Source organism: Balaenoptera physalus (assembly GCF_965194825.1).
Source record: "Balaenoptera physalus genome assembly, chromosome: 6".
Classification (NCBI taxonomy): domain Eukaryota; kingdom Metazoa; phylum Chordata; class Mammalia; order Artiodactyla; family Balaenopteridae; genus Balaenoptera; species Balaenoptera physalus.
This window is the reverse complement of record NC_138885.1, coordinates 90858267-90875880: the sequence shown is the minus strand read 5'-3', so window position 1 is coordinate 90875880 and position 17614 is coordinate 90858267. Positions and strand designations below refer to the sequence as shown.

The window sequence follows — 17614 nt, the reverse complement described above, 5'->3', positions numbered from 1 at the left end:
TTCATAAATAAAATACTATGTAAGTAAGAGTTTAAGCAAATAGCTTTTCCTGACACCCATGAAAAGTCTTAAAACTTATTTCTCTATTGACTTTTACCATCTGGGAAGATGTTCTATGGCTAATAAAGCAGTTTTCCAAATGATTTGCTAATAAGATCAAGTCTCCTAGAAGGTTGGAGAGAAATCTTAAGAGCTAATTCACTTTTAGCTAAGATTGCTGATTCCTTCCAGATGGCTTATGTTTATACAGGTTTAGTAGCTGATTCCCATTTGCAGCATTTTTTAACTTGACTTTATACTTATTATTAGGAGACACTTCTAAGTCGACTTATTTACTACTCAACTGATTCTGTGAGCTACTACTGTAAGTATAGATTTTAAAATACAGTAGAACTGCCATTGAAATGTAAGATGGCAGCTGGTGTTTAGGCGCTCTGATGGGGAGAGAGGGGTGCGCTATGCTCCACCACCCTCAAGGGGACAAGACTTGACTGAATCTGTCACTTCAGAGGGTGCTTTGTCGCAGTTGTACTGGTTAGTGTACATACAGCTCTACAAACACATCTCTCATGGTACAATAAATATTGGCATTTGACAGGTCACGTTTGCAACAGACATTCATAATTATTATTTATAAACATGACTACATGCTCACACGTGATTAATTTGACTTTCTCATAATTTTAACAGGACAGGCACTAAAATATATTATTGTGTACCTGGGAAATTTTCCCCCAAATCTGAGGCATGATAAAAATGTACATGTCCTAAGAAATTGCTGTTGCTTCTTCATGCACTGATTAACAGCTTAGGCTCTGATTCACTCAAACATTCTAGTTCTGCCAGTAATTAACCTCTCCAATTCTCAGTTTCATTAGCTGTAAAATGAGGATAATCATAGTCTGCCTATGGAGTTGTTATAACAATTACATGAGATTTTGCACATAAAGTGCCTCAGATAGTGCCTTGGAAAAATAGGGCTCAATACATATTAGGTGTTATTATTACCATATTTTATCAAATCTAATAGTCAGTGACTGCAAGATGCACCATTATGGAGTATACCACTAGGAAAGAAAAAAAAAACACTACCAGTTCAACTATACAATTATGATGTAATGCTTTTGCTTTTTCATTACTTAGAATTTTTATTTTACATTTATTGAGATAGGCTTTTTAGATGGAGACAGATTTTATTTTACAGAACCCTTATGCATGTATGAAAAGGGAGATATGAGTGAAAAAATGGTTAAGATATTTCTAAGCTTCTTCACATTCTGAGTCTGACTCCCTGAATTGCTTTTTGACTCATAATTGCTGATGGCCATGTTTTTCCTACACAATATCCTCTGAGCATCAAAAGTGCTGGAGATGCCGGATCATCTTTTAAGCCACTGACACTTTTGCTACAAGTTTTCATGCTGGTGCTTCTTGGATCTCACGGAATGACAAGAAGAGAAGGTTTTCATTCAACAGCCAGAATGGATAGTTCTTTCTCAAATGACAATTGAATTGCTTGTTGACGGAAATGTCAAGGAATTGCCTTTGTGTTGTCACACCACCAGGAATAATAATCCAGTTGACATATGCACGGCAATGTCACCCAAAATTGGTAAATTAGAATCGATTAAATACAGAATTTTCTGTTACTTTTTTCCCTTTCTCATATGAGTAAAATAAGATGTGTCAACATCTAGAGTCAAAATGAAAGTAAGACACTTTCCTATAAAATGTAGGTATTGATTCTAACAGTGTCCACGAAGATCCAAGATTTATTTGTTATTTATTAATTTACCAAATATTTATGGAATATCTGTTCTATGGACACATATTCGGTAAGATATCAGGAATTCAAAGAGATTGTTTTCATCACTAAGACCAAGTGATGGATGCAGCCCTTGGGCAATGAGAGAAAGCAAACAGGTAAGCACACAACAAATGCAGTGACTGAGGGTCATAAGAGATGCATGCACAAGGTATACTGGAGGCACGAAGGAGAACTCGATGGATTCTGCTTGGACCTGAGCTGGGAAAATACAAATGAGTTTCCAGACCAGCAAAGGAGGAAAGGGAATTGTAGGCAAAGGGGGCTTTCCTCAAAGGAAATGCTGTATCTTCTGATTTTTTTCAAATTTTCTATGTCCTGTCTGTGTTCCTTGCACTAATGGGTTGAAATGAGCATTTCTCTTTTTTCTTCTGGGAATTGTCTATTTATAACTTTTGTCTATTCTCCTCTTGGGTTATGTTCACATATTGACCTGCAGGAATCTTTTATATATTATGGACCTTAACTTACTATAAATTATATATTTTGCAAACATATTCTTCCATTCTGTCACTTGTCTTTTAATTTTGTTAATAGCAACTTTTATATTCCAACAGTTTAAATATTTCCCCAGTTAGATCTGTTGATACTTTCCTTTATGGTTTCTGGGTTTTAGATTTGCTTGTGAAGCCCTTCCTTACCCTAAGACATATTCTAATACTTCTCATATATTTTCCTCTATCTTAAGGTTTGTTTTTTAACAACAAAGTCTAAAGCTAAAACTTATTTTTAAATACTGCATGTGGTTGGTATAACATTTTCCCCAAAAATGCATATTGAATTTAAACCTACCCTTAGATTTTCTGTTAGTTCTTACCAGATCATTATTAACTTAGAAAATTACAAGCAGGCAACTTTCAATAATCCATGCCAACAAAGAAAAGTAGTGTCACAAATGAAATAAAACTACTTTTTTAGTTTCTTTTTTGTTTTTTAATAAATTTATTTATTTATTTATTTTTGGCTGTGTTGGGTCTTTGTTGCTGAGGGCGGGCCTTCTTTAGTCGTGGTGAGCAGAGGCTACTCTTCGTTGTGGTGTGCAGGCTTCTCATTGTTGTGGCTTCTCTTGTTGCGGAGCACGGGCTTTAGGCACGCAGGCTTCAGTGGTTGTGGCACGTGGGCTCAGTAGTTGTGGCTTGTGGGCTCTAGAGGTCAGGCTCAGTAGTTGTGGCGCACGGGCTTAGTTGCTCCGCGGTATGTGGGATCTTCCTGGGCCAGGGCTCGAACCTGTGTCCCTTGCATTGGCAGGCAGATTCTTAACCACTGAGCCACCAGGGAAGCCCCTTTTTTAGTTTCAAGTGTCAGAAATTTCCATCGAATTAATTTTGGTAAAACAAGACATTGTTTTGGCTCGCATTAAGCAGGAAAGAGCAGAGATGGATATGACCTCAGGAATGGGTGGATCTGGGGATTTAAAAGTCATAAAGACCAAGTCTGCCAGTTGTTTCTGCTTCTCTCTTGTGCTGTTTTTTGTTTTTTGTTTTCCTCCAACTACAGACAGATTTTTCCCATATGGTAGGAGAAATGGGTGCAAAGCATTCCAGACACACATTCCCACAGTTCAACAACCAGAGAGGGAAATGTGTTCCCCATCAGCTCTAATAAAAACCAAATCTCAGGATAGGAGTCTGATTATACTACCCTTTAGTCACTGGTTATTTCTTTCTCAGGCAATGACCCATCCCCAGAGCCATTCCTGTAGCCAGGAGGATCGAGTTCTATGCTATGACTGAGCAGACCTGGGTCATGTTCCCAGCCCAGTTGCCAAAGCAGCAGGATCTGATAGCAGAAGGAAGAGGGTGGTCACAGACATAACTGCCAAGAGATTCACTAACAATCAGTCCCTCTAATCTGTGATTTGCTACAATCAATAATCATAAAAGCAATACAAGCATTAACATTTCCCTATTGACTACATTAGATTTTTAGACATACAAGTTGTCTTTCTCTTTTTTTGATTATCTTAGGCTCATATTAAAATTAATTTCCATAACCTCAATACACAATAATTGATTTGAAACTTGGATTTTCACTGTTTGATCCCTAAGACAAGTTGTTTAACTTCATCTGGTTTAAGGTTTTTTCATCTGTAAAATGAGGTCTTTGGTTTTATGACGTAGGGAAATGGAAAGAAGACAATACAAAAGAGAGAAAGGAGCCTGGGATTCAATACTTGCCACAAATGGTTCCTAAATCTACAAATGCATGATAAGAGGTAAGCTTAGCTCATGGTATCATACACCTCTATCTTGTACGCCCTTCTCTATTCTCTATGTGTTACTTAAGGAAAAGAATCAGAATTCTCTATGTATGAGTCAGAAGCTCTTTCAGGAACAGGTAATAGAAACACAACTCAAATCAGGTTAATGGAGTAAAAAGGGATTTACCAGTTCCTACAACTGCAATGGGGAGCACACAGCACCAAAGGAAAAGCTGCAGCAACCAGAGTCTCAGAAACTGTAACTGGGACTCAAAGCTACCAGTGTTCTGTGTCTATTTTGTTCACTGCTTATCGCTGCTTCTCTTTGCATTTTCACTCTCATTATTTTGTAACGGGGGCATGGCTGCCAGAAACCTCAAGTTAGCAGCCATGGCCAAAGGGTGTCTTTCCACCCCAAGAAATGAGTCTGGCCCTAATTGGGTTATGTGTACACGACTTGGGCCAGTCTCTGTTGGAATGGGAATTGGGCATATATTTATTCCTGTGGCCAGGGAGATAGCAACTATTAACTGAAAAATGGGGTGGATGGGGAGTAGTGTTGCCAGACTTAGCAAATACAAAGACGTCCTATATTTAATCTGGCAGCCCTAGGTGGGAGAGCTTTCTAAACAGGCAAAATTAATAACCACCACAGTTTACTCCACTGTTTCCTCAAGAACCTGCCCTTGTGTCCTTTGCCATTTTGCTCATACCAGTGGGCAGATTCGCAAGCAGACAGATAACAGCTGTCATTTCAGGAATCTGGCTAAGCATTAAGTGTGGAGGGCATTGGTTATATTATTTAGTCCTTCTTGAAAAATTCTTTCTTGGCTCTTCTTAAAGCTAACATGACTCTTCCATAAGCATCTTGGTGGCTGTGAGCTGTGCATTCTGTCTAGTCACAGGATCACAGAGCTGGAGGGAGGTCTGGAGGTCCTGGCTGATCCTCTTGTGATTTGTAACTTTGGGTAACTTGGTAAACCACCCAAGAATTTCACGCATGGTCATTTATAGATGAGGGGTCCTTACCAACTATGTTTCTGGAGCATAAAGGAGAGAGGCAGGAGGAAGGAGATGACTTGAGAAGCAGTGCAGAAGATCTTAGATCAATGAGGAGCCAGCAACTGTCTCCCATAGAGGAGCAGAAAAAGTCAGGCTGCATTTTAGACAAACTGGTTTAGAAACCGTGAGTGGAAGGACCAGAGGGAAGTAGCCTGATGGGGAGCAGTTGCATTGGTCCCACTGAGGGGTTCGGTTAGAGTAGTGGAAGAAGAGCCGGAAAGAACAGAGGGTAGAGTAGACCCGTTTACACAGTTCAGAGTGAAAAATCAGAGGGAATTAGTGGCTGGTATTTTCCATATTTAAATTCACTCCTGCTTTTAACTTTAACCAATGACATATCGTCAGTTTCTCCCACTGTCAAGAACCAACAAGCAGCATACACATCGATTTTGTAAAAGACCGCATTCAATATTCGCTGAAGATATTGTGCAATCTGCACATTCGTCATGTTCTCACCATTTTAATGATGTTTTTAAAGGAAAGTACTTCTCGTATATCTGTCCTCTTAATGTTTATTTTTACTGAGGGAGTTGTGTGCACAAGGATGATTCTACTGTGGTGTCAGTTTAAGAGATTTTTTTAAAATATGCATGATCCACATTCATTATTTTAGTTTACATGATTCCCATTTTGACCTTACCTTCAGTGAGGTGAGGTGGGAAAGTGTCAGATCAAGGGTTAGCTGACCTGTTCCAGACCTGCCTCTCACTTGCACAGGTTGGCCAAACGATCACAGACGTGGGCAGAACCTCAGATTCTCCACCTACAGCAGGAGGGCTCTTGGGCCAAGTGATCTCTCAGCAACCTTCCAAATCTAGTAACATCGGATTCGGTAGCTGAGGAAATTATAATTGAGACCATGAAAAGATAGTGACCTTTTGCTGAACGTGACCTCTTGTTAAGTAAGCAGCACTCTAAGATGTGGGTTAAGAAAATGGGCTATGGAATCCAGCAGACTTGGGTTTTAGTTCTGGTCCTGACATGTCATATCTTCCTTAGTCCCCACATTTCTGAGACAGAAATAGAACTACCTGCTCTGTAGTGTCATTGTGAGGAATTCATGAGAAGGAGAGGTGTAGGAAGCACTCTACAGAGGGCTAAGACCCTATGTAAATCCCCAATACTTGGGGGCTTGCACTACTGTTCATCACATGGTGCATCACCAACTGGGCCAACACAGAACTAGAGAAGTTATACCAATCATTCAATCATTTGTTCATTCATTCAGTTATTCATTCAAAAATACTATATCTGTCCAATAAATATTTGCAAGGGTCTGCCAGTAGGCATGGCCTCTAGCTACAGAATTCCATCTAAGCATTTTTATATTCTTACTTTCTGGCTCTCCCCAGAGAGTTTCTGCAATTGCAAGAAACATTTTGGTATGGTTATCATTATGGGGTCTTTAAAAGTAACCAGCTCTTGGCTTTAATTAATCTTGGCCCTAACTTTTTCATGAGAAGAAAAGTCAGTGAACCCGTGCTGCAGCATCTATTTCCAGAGCTGACGTGTTTAGTCATTTGCATGTGAAACTGTCAAAGGCAGGCTGGGTTACTGTCCCATGGAACATCTGCACGGTGTTTATCATTGTGGCGTTTGAGAACTCCGTCAATACGTGCAGACCCATGACAACCTTGAGATTTTGTTTCCAAATGTGCCATCGATGAATAACAGCCCAAACAAGCACAATCATCCAGACAACAATTTGGGTGAAACGTGAGGCTGGGAATTACAATGTGTTTCCAGGTGCTCTGGGGGTAAAAATCCTTTGCTATCATTACAAAACAATACAGTCTTTGGAAGCACAATAATGTGTAGGAAGGCTTTAGAATCAGACAACTTGCTTTTGTTTTGGAAGCACAGATTCAAGTCTGGCCTATGATAATCACTGGCAGAAGCAGCTTTCTTGATTAAGTCAGTCCCCTGAAAGAACATGTGTCTTTATTACAGACAGTGCCTTCTCCTAACCCCCACCTTAGATGCAAAGGCCAAGTTCCCCTCAGCTGAGCTCAAGGCTCTCTCAACCCAGAGCACAGTGCCTCAATCTTGACCACTGGTAATCTGAGATAAATTCAACTTATGCTGTCTCTGTTAAGTGCCCCAGTGGTTCTATCTCCTTTCAAAGGACTCGATCTTTTGTCTCCAGATGGTACCTTGGAGGTGTACAAAGACACTAAGGCGATTAGTTTTGACTAACCTCCTAGAACCTGTCGAGAACCTCCTTCACAGGAGGTTGAAACCATGCTGGTCATTTAGTCTGACTCGACTGAAAGAGGCATCGGATACAAATAGATTCTGGGAAATAAATCAACTTTAGGCCTTTTACTGCTGAAGGCTTAAAATAATTCCCCCAAAGGCTAATTATGTCTTTCTTTGCTCAGTAGTTGGGCTTAATAATAAGCACCAAGCATATGGCAGAGATTGGGCTGCATAACCCATCACAGCCTTCTGTTCAGCAGTGGAGGTGTTGGTCTGAAAGTAAACTATATACAGAAAGCTTATATATATTAATAGTTGTAGTATGTATTAGAGCTGGAAACTATAAATGCTAACCTGGCTTCTAAACATTCCTTTCAACTCACTAGTAATCAAAGAAGCATAATGTAAAATAACACTAACAATCTATTATTCATCTATCAGATTAATAGAGATTCTTAAATGATGACAATACGGAGGAGGATTTGATGAAATAAGCACTTTCATGCCTTATAGTGAGAATATAATTTGGGACAATCTTTCTGGACAGCAATTTGGCAAGAGGTACCAGGGCCATAAAAATATTCATATATTTTGATACCATCATTTCATTCCCAGGCATCTATCTTATAGTATAAACCATGGACAAAGATTTAAATGTAAGAATGTTCCTTGCAACACTATTTATAATAGCCAAATGTACAATGAAAAAAGAATGATTAGCAAATTATGTACATCTACCACATTCTATGAAATGTTATGCAGTCATTAAAAGTCATGTTGACAAAATCACGTTCAAAGGCAGAGGGGGAGTGAAAATAGGATACAGAACAATGGATACACCATGATCTTAACTATGTAAAATAATATATCCAACACACATTGCAAACAAAATGATGTTATGTTTAAAAATTCAGCCATTTCTGAATTCCTAGATAGAAGCTGAAATGTGTCTTAGTTAGGGATTGGGAAGGTGGGGAGGGGAAGTGCCTAAGCCATTGTCCTTGGGGAAGCTCTGAAGCAGCAGAATAATCCAAATCCAACTGCAAAAAATATTCTGTTTAATATTATCAAAGTCTGCAGAGGGCAGAAGCAAGAAGAACTACAACTCTGCAGCCTGTGAAAGGAAAACCACATTCACAGAAAGATAGACAAAATGAAAAGGCAGAGGACTTTGTACCAGATGAAGGAACAAGATAAAATCCAGGAAAAACAACTAAATGAAGTGGAGATAGGCAACCTTCCAGAAAAAGAATTCAGAATAATGATAGTGAAGATGATCCAGGACCTCGGAAAAAGAATGGAGGCAAAGATCGAGAAGATACAAGAAATGTTTAACAACGATCTAGAAGAATAAAAGAATAAACACCTAGAAGAATTAAAGAACAAACAAACAGAGATGAATAATACAATAACTGAAATGAAAAATAAACTAGAAGGAATCAATAGCAGAATAACTGAGGCAGAAGAACAGATAAGAGACCTGGAAGACAGACTGGTAGAATTCACATCTGCAGAAAAGAATAAACAAAAAAGAATGAAAAGAAATGAAGACAGCCTAAGAGACCTCTGGGACAACATTGAATGCAACAATGTTTGCATTATAGGGGTCCCAGAAGGAGAAGAGAGAGAGAAAGGACCCGAGAAAATATTTGAAAAGATTATAGTTGAAAACTTCCCTAACATGGGAAAGGAAATAGCCACCCAAGTCCAGGAAGCGCAGAGAGTCCCAGGCAGGATAAACCCAAGGAGAAACATGCCGAGACACATAGTAATCAAATTGACAAAAATTAAAGACAAAGAAAAATTATTGAAAGCAACAAGGGAAAAACGACAAATAACATACAAGGGAACTCCCGTAAGGTTTACAGCTGATTCCTCAGCAGAAACTCTACAAGCCAGAAGGGACTGGTATGATATATTTAAAGTGATGAAAGGGAAGAACCTACAGCCAAGATTACTCTACCCAGCAAGGATCTCATTCAGATTCAATGGAGAAATCAGAAGTTTTACAGACAAGCAAAAGCTAAGAGAATTCAGCACCACCAAACCAGCTCTACAACAAATGCTAAAGGAACTTCTCTAAGTGGGAAACACAAGAGAAGAAAAGGACCTACAAAAACAAACGCATAAAAATTAAGAAAATGGTAATAGGAACATACATATCAATAATTACCTTAAACGTGAATGGATTAATTGCTCCAACCAAAAGACACAGTCTCACTGAATGGATACAAAAACAAGATCCATATATATGCTGTCTACAAGAGACCCACCTTAGACCTAGGGACACATACAGACTGAAAGTGAAGGGACGGAAAAAGATATTCCACGCAAATGGAAATCAAAAGAAAGCTGGAGTAGCAATACTCATATCAGATAAAATAGACTTTAAAATAAAGAATGTTACAAGAGACAAGGAAGGACACTACATAATGATCAAGGGATCAATCCAAGAAGAAGATATAACAATTATAAATATATATGCACCCAACATAGGAGAACCTCAATACATAAGGCAACTGCTAACAGCTATAAAAGAGGAAATCGACAGTAATACAATAATAGTGGGGGACTTTAACACCTCACTTACACCAATGGACAGATCATCCAAAATGAAAATAAATAAGGAAACACAAGCTTTAAATGACACAATAGACCAGATAGATTTAATTGATATTTATAGGACATTCCATCCAAAAACAGCAGAGTACACTTTCTTCTCAAGTGCACATGGAACATTCTCCAGGACAGATCACATCTTGGGTCACAAATCAAGCCTCAGTAAATTAGAGAAAATTGAAATCATATCAAGCATCTTTTCTGACCACAATGCTACGAGATTAGAAATCAATTACAGGGAAAAAAACTTAAAAACACAAACACATGGAGGCTAAACAATAGATTACTAAATAACCAAGAGATCACTGAAGAAATCAAAGAGGAAACCAAAAAATACCTAGAGACAAATGATAATGAAAACATGACGATCCAAAACCTATGGGATGCAGGAAAAGCAGTTCTAAGAGGGCATTTCATAGCAATTCAAGCTCACCTCAAGAAACAAGAAACATCTCAAATAAACAATCTAACCTTACACCTAAAGGAACTAGAGAAAGAAGAACAAACAAAACCCAAAGTTAGCAGAAGGAAAGAAATCATAAATATCAGAGCAGAAATAAATGAAATAGAAACAAAGAAAACAATAGCAAAGATCAGTAAAACTAAATGCTGGTTCTTTGAGAAGATAAACAAAATTGATAAACCTTTAGCCAGACTCATCAAGAAAAAGAGGGAGAGGACTCAGATCAATAAAATTAGAAATGAAAAAGGAGAAGTTACAACGGACACCGCAGAAACATAAAGCATCATAAGCGACTACTACAAGCAACTCTATGCCAATAAAATGGACAACCTGGAAGAAATGGACAAATTCTTAGAAAGGTATAACCTTCCAAGACTGAACCTGGAAGAAACAGAAAATATGAACAGAACAATCACAAGTAATGAAATTGAAACTGTGATTAAAAATCTTCCAACAAACAAAAGTCCAGGACCAGATGGCTTCACAGGTGAATTCTATCAAACATTTAGAGACAACTAACACCTATCCTTCTCAAACTCTTCCAAAAAATTGAAGAGGATGGAACACTCCCAAACTCATTCTATGAGGCCACCATCACCCTGATACCAAAACCAGACAAAGATAATACAAAAAAAGAAAATTACAGACCAATATGACTGATGAATATAGATGCAAAAATCCTCAACAAAATACTAGCAAACAGAATCCAACAACACATTAAAAGGATCATACACCATGATCAAGTGGGATTTACCCCAGGGATGCAAGGATTCTTCAATATATGCAGATCAATCAATGTGATACACCATATTAACAAATTGAAGAAGAAAAACCATATGATCATCTCAATAGATGCAGAAAAAGCTGTTGACAAAATTCAACACCCATTTATGATAAAAACTCTCCAGAAGATGGCATAGAGGGAACCTACCTCAACATAATAAAGGCCATATACAACAAACCCACAGCAAACATCATTCTCAATGGTGAAAAACTGAAAGCATTTCCTCTAAGGTCAGGAACAAGACAAGGATGTGCACTCTCACCACTATTATTCAACATAGTTTTGGAAGTCCTAGCCATGGCAATCAGAGAAGAAAAAGAAATAAAAGGAATACAAATTGGAAAAGAAGAAGTAAAACTGTCACTGTTTGCAGATGATATGATACTATACATAGAGAATCCTAAAGATGCCACCAGAAAACTAATAGAACTCATCAATGAATTTGATAAGGTTGCAGGATACAAAATTAATGCACAGGAGTCTCTTGCATTCCTATACACTGACAACGAAAGATCAGAAAGAGAAATTAAGGAAACAATCCCATTCGCCATTGCAACAAAAAGAATAAAATACCTAGGAATAAACCTATCTAAGGGGACAAAAGACCTGTATGCAGAAAACTATAAGAAGCTGTTGAAAGAAATCAAAGATGACACGTACAGATGGAGAGATATACCATGTTCTTGGATTGGAAGAATCAATATTGTGAAAATGACTATACTACCCCAAGCAATGTACAGATTCAATGCAATCCCTTTCAAATTACTGATGGCATTTTTTACAGAACTAGAACAAAACAATCTTTGTTTGTATGGAGAAATTTGTATGGAGAAAGAAAAGATCCCGAATAGCCAAAGCAATCTTGAGGGTGAAAAAAACGGAGCTGGAGGAATCAGGCTCCCTGATTTCAGACTATAGTACAAAGCTACAGTCATCAAGACAATATGGTACTGGCACAAAAACAGAAATATAGATCAATGGAACAGGATAGAAAGCCCAGAGATAAACCCACGCACCTATGGTCAACTAATCTATGACAAAGGAGGCAAGGATATACAATGAAGAAAAGACAGTCTCTTCAATAATTGGTGCTGGGAAAACTGGACAGCTACATGTAAAAGAATGAAATTAGAACACTCCTTAACACCATACACAAAAATAAACTCAAAATGGATTAGAGACTTAAATGTAAGACCGGACACTATAAAAGTCTTAGAGGAAAACAAAGGAAGAACACTCTTTGACATAAATCACAGCAAGCTCTTTTCTGATCCACCTCCTAGAGTAATGGAAATAAAAAGAAATACAAACAAATGGGACCTAATGAAACTTAAAAGTTTTTGCAAGGCAAAGGAAACTACAAACAAGACAAAAGGACAACCCTCAGAATGGGAGAAAATATTTGCAAACGAATCAACAGGCAAAGGATTAATCTCCAAAATATATAAACAGCTCATGCAGCTCAATATTAAAAAAACAAACAACTCAATCCAAAAATGGCAGAAGACCTAAATAGACATTTCTCCAAAGAAGACATACAGATGGCCAACAAATGCATGAAAAGATGCTCAACATCACTAATTATTAGAGAATTGTAAATCAAAACTACAATGAGGTATCACCTCACACCAGTTAGAATGGGCATCATCAGAAAATCTACAGACAACAAATGCTGGAGAGGGTGTGGAGAAAAGGGAACCCTTTTGCTCTCGTGGTGGGAATGTAAATTGATACAGCCACTATGAAGAACAGTAGGAGGTTCCTTAAAAAACTAAAAATAGAACTACCATATGACCCAGCAATCCCACTACTGGGCATATACCCAGAGAAAACCGTAATTCAGAAAGAGACATGTACCACAATGTTCACTGCAGCACTATTTACAATAGTCAGGTCATGGAAGCAACCTAAATGCCCATCGACAGAAGAATGGATAAAGAAGATGTAGTACATATATACAATGGAATATTACTCAGCCATAAAAAGGAACGAAATTGGGTCATTTGTAGAGACGTGGATGGATCTAGAGACTGTCATACAGGGTGAAGTAAGTCAGAAAGAGAAAAACAAATATCGTATATTAATGCCTATATGTGGAACCTAGAAAAATGGTACAGATGAACCGGTTTGCAGGGCAGAAATAGAGACACAGATGTAGAGAACAAATGTATGGACACCAAGGGGGGATAGTGGCGGGGGTGGTGGTGTGATGAATTGGGAGATTGGGGTTGACATATATACACTAATATGTATAAAATGGATAACTAATAAAACCTGCCGTATAAAAAAATAAATAAAATAAAATTCAAAAATTCCATAAATAAATAAAATTCAAAAATTAAAAAAAAAGAAACCTAATGAATCTCAAACATAATAAACAAGATGAAATCCCAAAAAAATATATATATATAATCAAAGTCTGCCTTCACTTTGATAGGCAGTGGGAACCTGTACAGAGCACCTCCATGCATTCAAATAACAAGTATTTATGGAGCCTCCACTATGTGCGAAAGCACTGTGCTTGGTGAAGTGGAGACAGTATTAAACAAAAGAGACACCGTTCCTGCCTTCACAGAGCTTACAGTCTGATCAGTCATCATCATTATGCTGTCTACTGATATTTTTTTTCTCAATAGTAGCAACAAGTCAGGGATTTGGGAAAGAGATGTCCAGTGGGATATGTGTGGTTAATGGATGCTGGACACAGCAATGTCAGATACTCTGTTGTCAGTTTCCTTTCCTGCACTGAAGTTCCCTTGTGGGATCCTCAAGACATTTAAGGTCTGTTAAACACGACTGCCTCATGCTAGCTAGGCTACGGGGAATAACAGGATGGGCTAGTCCCCACCCTTTGCAGCAAAGCAGGCAGAAGTGAGCAGAAGAAGCCTAGCAAAGTGCTCACAAGAGATGCTGAGAGAGAAGCGCAGAGCAGCTGCCAGTGCAGAGCAAGAAGCAAGGAGAGCAACTGGGGTGTGTTGGTGGAACATGCAGACTGGAGAACATATGAAGCATCTCTAGAACACATGAGACAGATATAAAATCCTGGAAGGGAATATACCAAATATACTTTCGGGTAAGGAGGGTTCTGGGTATATTTATTTTTTTCTTCAATCCACATGTATTATTATTACATGAACGAAATATAATTTTCAAAACCTCAGCCCTTAACGCCCTCATATCGTTTGTGTTCCTATTACTCTTTGTCTTCCTTCTTCATCTTTCATATTACTTTTTTTTTTCTTCCTTCCCTCCTTTTCCTGCCCATTGATCACAAGTCTTGTCAGACAGCCACATGTGTAAGCAGACTCTTTGTGCCATGACCTGTGCTTGGTATCAAAATAGCAATGCTCATCATGCACTGCTTAAGCATTTCACGTGTATTGACTCCTTTAATCCACACGACAACCCTCCTGGGTGGTAGTAACACTATCCTTATTTAGCAGACAAGGACAAGGAAGCACAGAGGCATAAACCAACCTGCCTAGTCACACGAGCAGGACTTCAATCTGAACACAGGCACTCAGGTTCCAGAGCACACACACACCTAGCCACTTCACTGGACAGCTAGGGGGAAACACAAAGGACCACAGTTACAATTCTTACCCCAAGACTGCTTAGTATCTCTTTTATATGAAATTGAGGGTACAATTCCTGGGGTCCTGAGCCCAAGTATCTGATAAGTGGTGTGACACAAATCCCAGCTTAGTGCCCTAGAGGGCACACTGTACCCACCAGCCGTGCCATACCCTCACCAACAGAAAGGCAGGCCATGGGACTCCACTACTTAGCCATGTGATCCCAGGTAAGTTACTTAAGCTTTCTGACCTTCATTTCTCAATCTACAAAATGCAACAGTAATACCCACCTCATTAAACAAAGTTTATATATCCTTAGCATGATGCCTAGCACATAATTAGTTCTCAATAATGTTAGCAAACTTTGTGTGTTAGGGGACTCACGTGTCCTCATGTAGCTTACCTTCTAGGGGTCAGCAATCTGCAGCCTACAGATTAAATCTGGCCCACCGTCTGTGTTGTAAATAAAGTTTTATTGGAACACAGCCATGTTCATTTATTTACGTATTGTTTAATGGCTGCTTTCATGTTACGATAACAGAGCTGACTAGTTGCAACAGAAACTATATGACCCGAAAAGCCCAAAATATTTATTCTTTGGTCCTTTACCAAAAAAGTTTGCCAACCTCTGCTACAGACACACTAACTAGATGGGGTAACAAAACAAATATACAAAATCACATATTTTTGTCATGTTTTAGATCTATATCTCTGTTTTGTTTATTTTATGGAAAGCTAAAGTAAGGTTTACATTCTAGACAAATAGCATAGAAAACACGTAACATAAAACAATTTTAAAATTGTCATCTTAAAAAAATCACAAATACACAAAGTCATTTGGCAAGATGTAAAATGGTTTACACGTTCCCCACATCATTTGTCCTTTCATGTGTCATTTCAACATTGCTGCTGAAGGCTTCCTTCCTAGGCACTGATATTCTTATCAGGGAGGCAATGATCTATGTTTCAGCCTCTTGGTTCATACGTTTGGGTATCATCTGCCTTGCCCTGAGATGAATCAGAATGAAACATTACAGGCGTGAGAATGGGGAGGTTATGGCTTCCAGAATAAAGCAGCAGCCTAGTGATCTATAGAATGTCTCCAAAGAATATTAAATTAATCATCCAAGGATTACTGTGTATTTTTCTGAACATCTGTGAGCTCTTTCTTTAAGGTGTTTGGATGGAGTTTCTACGATGAGGTTGTAGCAGGGAGAGCGCTGTTACTGTCACACAGATGGCATATGGGCATCAGATGGGCACCAAGGACTCAGCGTTAAGAGTTCAGTGGATTCTCTGGAATATGAATACCTGCTTCCCCAAGGAAAGGAGACCAGGCTCTGTGGTTTGTTGAGAGGAGGCTTAGGTTAGTAGGAATGGACAATCTGTTTTTCCTATTGTGCTCTTTCAGAATCAAACAGCAGCCAAAAATCCCAGAGGAAAAAAATAAGAGCTCTTTTTAGAAAGATAATTGAGGGGGAGGGGGAGCGGACCCAAAGTGTAGCTCAATCATACATAGTTACCAAGAAAGTGAGGGATTCCTCCCAAATTAAATTTCACATTGAGCGATGAAGATTACAGATCCTAACTAACCAGGGACTTGGGGGAGCGTGGTTTGGAGGCAAAGAGATGACTGTGGAGAAGTGGAAACAATTTAGTCTAATGTAAAAAGCTGTTGTGTCTCAAGCATCCATCAAATTAATTGTGACAAAAATGACTTTTCAAGGAGGGTACTTAACAGAAAGGCATAATAGCAGGGTTTGGTTAGACAGTACTGCACAAAGACAAGACAGTGAATCAGAGAAAGAACAGGGACTTTGGACTGAGACAGACCTCAGTTCGCAGCCCAGATCAGCCACTCACCCATACAGAAGCTCAAAGAAATTACTTCGCCTCTCGAAACCTCCCTCTCCTTTCTCTGCAGCTGGCCATGCCTTACAGTCCGCTCCAGAGAGAAAATGGCAACCCTCAGTCCCAACCTCAGGCTATCTGCACTCCCTCCAGCTTCAGGCTCATCTATAGCCACACCTTTTCATGCCTTTTTTCTTTTTTTTTTCTTCTGAAGACATGCATGTTGTTGTTGTTGTTGTTTTAAACATCTTTATTAGAGTATAATTGCTTTACAATGGTGTGTCAGTTTCTGCTTTATAACAAAGTGAATCAGTTATACATATACATATGTCCCCATATCTCTTCCCTCTTGCATCTCCCTATCCCATCCTCCCTATCCCACCCCTCTAGGTGGTGACAAAGCAACGAGCTGATCTCTCATGACTTTTTTCTTCCAGCTAATGGAGGGTCTCTCCTCCAGTTCCCTTTAAGACCACCTGTGTTCCTGCCCTTCTCCCTTTCTCCCTCCCACCTCCTCTGGAACCCCAGTCTCTGTATCTCTGGTCTGTTCCTCCCTACCCATCTCCTAGTAACGCGAGCAAATATTCCTCCTCTCTCCCCTAGAACTCCTTGATTCTCCAGTTGCCTCCAAATTCTGAAGACACACTGGGCTCCCAAAATCATTCTCAATCCCATTACCAGAAATTCTGGGTCAATAGATCCAGAGTGGGGCCTGGGGAATTTGTGTTCTGAAAAGATTCTCCAGGCCATTTGAATATTTCCTTCCGCCCCAACCTGCTTCCCAGATGAAAATCTCTGCTTTGAACTTAAGCATCTTGTGAATGATCAAGCCAGGCCTGGTCATTCACAAGATGCCTGAAGTCACAGGTGTACACCTTTTCAGTTGTATTAGCTCTGTGCCCTCTTGGGAACCAGATGCATCTATGAAAACTTAGCTCTACCAGGTACCTTCTGTTCTACCTAAGGAGTCAAGCCAATTGTATTTGGCTGGGCCAAGTACAGAATTGAAAGTACCCTTTGGGAGATCCTTTGCAGA

General features: G+C 39.0%; 1 long non-coding RNA gene across 2 annotated transcripts in view; it reads left to right on the top strand.

Moving 5' to 3' along the window:
- Nucleotides 1-17614, top strand: part of LOC309663420 — a 41236-nt gene that overhangs the window by 18187 nt on the left and 5435 nt on the right. Inside the window, exons 2-3 of one of the 2 annotated variants that reach the window (XR_014265255.1) lie at nucleotides 310-364; nucleotides 3946-4040. This is a non-coding gene — a long non-coding RNA (uncharacterized lncRNA). The remainder of the gene's footprint in view (nucleotides 1-309; nucleotides 365-3945; nucleotides 4041-17614) is intronic. The other variant, XR_014265254.1, reaches the window with a different exon arrangement.